At 43.1% G+C, this 2,704-nt stretch overlaps 1 long non-coding RNA gene across 2 annotated transcripts; it reads right to left on the reverse strand.

Moving 5' to 3' along the window:
• Positions 1-1,001: 1,001 nt before the first annotated feature.
• LOC121809529 lies at positions 1,002-2,423 on the reverse strand. Of its 2 annotated transcripts, none has more exons than XR_006052277.1 (2): positions 2,099-2,423; positions 1,002-1,483 (listed from the first exon to the last, which is right to left on the reverse strand). It is a non-coding gene; the product is annotated as an uncharacterized LOC121809529 (long non-coding RNA). The 2 variants fall into 2 exon arrangements; XR_006052278.1 differs by having other exon boundaries at positions 1,002-1,993.
• Positions 2,424-2,704: the final 281 nt, after the last annotated feature.

A 2,704-nucleotide genomic window follows, 5' to 3' on the forward strand; every position in this document is an offset into this window, starting at 1 on the left:
TGCTCAATTTATACCAATTCGTATCACGTACGGATCAGAGAACATACGCTTGCATGGCGTACCAGTAATGATCACTTCGGATCGAGATTCAAAATTTACTTCTAGATTTTGGATAAGCTTGCAGCGAGAGCTAGGCACTCAACTGAATTTCAGCATAGCATTCCATCCACAGACGGACGGATAGTCCGAAAGGACGATTCAGAAATTAGAGGATATGTTGAGAGCCGTAGTGCTCGACCGTGGAGTAAGCTGGGAGCCAGTACTTCCACTTATAGAGTTTGCCTACAACAACAGTTACCAGGCAACTATAAATATGGCTCCATATGAAGCGCTTTATGGGAAGAAGTGTAGATCACCGCTTTACTGGGATGAAGTTGGTGAGAGAAGGATTCTCGGACCGGACTCTGTAGAGGAAATGATAGAAATTGTCCCACAGATCCGAGAGAGGATCAAAGATGCTCAAGATAGACAGAAATCTTACGCAGATGCTTGCAGAACCGATTTACAGTTCAAAGCGGGAGACAAAGTCTTTCTGAAAGTATCCCCGTCGAAAGGGATAATTAGATTTGGCATCAAGGGTAAGCTAAAACCGCGTTTCATCGGATCCTATGAAATCCTAGAAATAGTCGGCCCTGTGGCGTACAGATTAGCACTTCCTCCAAGTTTCGGGAATGTGCACAATGTGTTTCTTGTATCACAGTTGGGGAAATATGTGTTCGACCCTAAACACATATTACACCAAGAAGAAATGGTGTTAGAACCGGATTTGAGCTATGAAGAAAAGTCAAAAACAATTCTGGACAGAAAAGTAAAAGAATTGAGAAATAAAGTTATTGTAACAGTGAAAGTCCTATGGAAGCACCACGACCGCAAGGAGGCAACGTGGCCCAGAGCTTTTTGCCTGACCAAGACAAAATTTCGGGATGAAATTTTTGTTAAGGGGGGTAGAATGTAATAGCCGAGACCTAGATTCTTGAGAATTTTGAAATAAATACTAGAAATTTGATGAATAATGAAAGAGTATTTTTATTTCTTAAATAAAAATCAATAAATACAATATAAAGAAATCCAAGCCAATGAGTTACAAATGCTAGAAAGAAATACACCAACTATTAAACGAGTTTTGCGTACATGTTGGAAAGAAAGTTAAGTCTAACTACGCTATTACAACTCGAGACCCCTAGCAACTATGTCGACCTTTATCACCGGGCCGTCTCGGCCCCATAATTTCAGACAAGCCCGAGAGGGTGAGACCACGAGGAAGGGCAGCCTCGGTAGCCAGCCAGAAGCGCACGAAAAGGGGTTGAAATGCATGGAATAAAATGCAAACTAACATCATATATTGAAAAGAGAAGAGTGACTTAACTTTTCAGAAAAGTGAGAAAGAGTTGGGCCGAAAAGAGCAAGTCTAGCCAACAGAATTTGCACCTCAGTAGCTGCATTATGCAAGGCTGAATCCCTGCATCCTGTACTCCATTTATACCTGCCATTGCCAATGAAAAGCGGTCAAATGTTGTGCACCTGCCATAAACATACAAACTTCATAAATGGATTAAGTACTAAGCACTCAAGAAAACGCCAACTGCAGTTAGAGGGCAGCCAATAAGAAAAACCAATGCCACTGCAGGCCAATCAGAGCTCTCACAAGTACATAAGTTCTCCTATATAGGCAGCCTCTACGCATAACAAATTATCCCATCAGCACATTCATTATCAGTCTCCCTTTGAGTTGGAATGAGAGGATCCTAGTGAAGCTTGTTGCAAGGACTCTACAAGCTATTCCTCACCGTGAGAGGCCGAGTTTCACAGCCTAAGGACAGCACCACAAGTTCACTTCCAAGAGGTTAAGCTATCACCCTTTGCATCATTTAGAAAGCATCATATATAGCAACTTCAAGTAGAATCCATAACGGTAGAAACTAATAATAGTAACAACCAGTAGCCCCAAAAATCGATTAGAGTTCTGTCCAAATGCCTTATAGGCACCTCTGATCTGACAGAGAAAGAATGGTGAGGGACGAGAGTTGAAGTTGCTGCGTCTGATTCCAACGATAGAAATTTGAATTGGAGAACTTGAGGGGGAAGGAAGGAGACTTACCTTCGGATCAAAGGAAGCGATAGAAGGAGGTATCGACAGGGGTTAAACCAGCTCCGCCCGGCGCTTACGGAGGAAGAACCGATCGGAGAAGCTGTGCCGTCGATAGGAAGCCAGCGACGAACACGGACAACACCGTCCTAGCCGGGTAGCCGCGAGCCGTGGTGAGACGAGGAGCAGAAGGCGACGATGCCGTCTGACGGAACTCGATGGAGAGTGGAGTTTGGCGGCGGCGAACGGTGGTGGTGAGGAAGGGGGCATTAGACCGCCGATTTTGTGAGGAAAGGAACCTAGGGTTTCCTGAATTGGGAGAAAAATTTTGAAGATGGAATGGGAGAAAGAAGTCGACGGTGGAGAGAAAGAGTATATTAATCATTTGGGCCAATTCCACTATTCCTCACTTTGGGCCTAGGATTTAATTAATCGGGCCTAGGATTTAATTACTAGGGCCACTGCCCATGAACAAATTAAATCAATGGAATTTAATTTCCCTAAGCCACGAAAGAAAAGAATTATTTAGTCGTGTTGAAATAGTACCCAGTAAATGAATAGATGAGAATTTCTTTAGTCACAAGAAGTATTTTAAAATACGTAAGATAAATCGGGAAG

The sequence above is a fragment of the Salvia splendens genome, chromosome 6 (assembly GCF_004379255.2).
Source record: "Salvia splendens isolate huo1 chromosome 6, SspV2, whole genome shotgun sequence".
In the NCBI taxonomy this organism is placed as follows: Eukaryota; Viridiplantae; Streptophyta; class Magnoliopsida; order Lamiales; family Lamiaceae; genus Salvia; species Salvia splendens.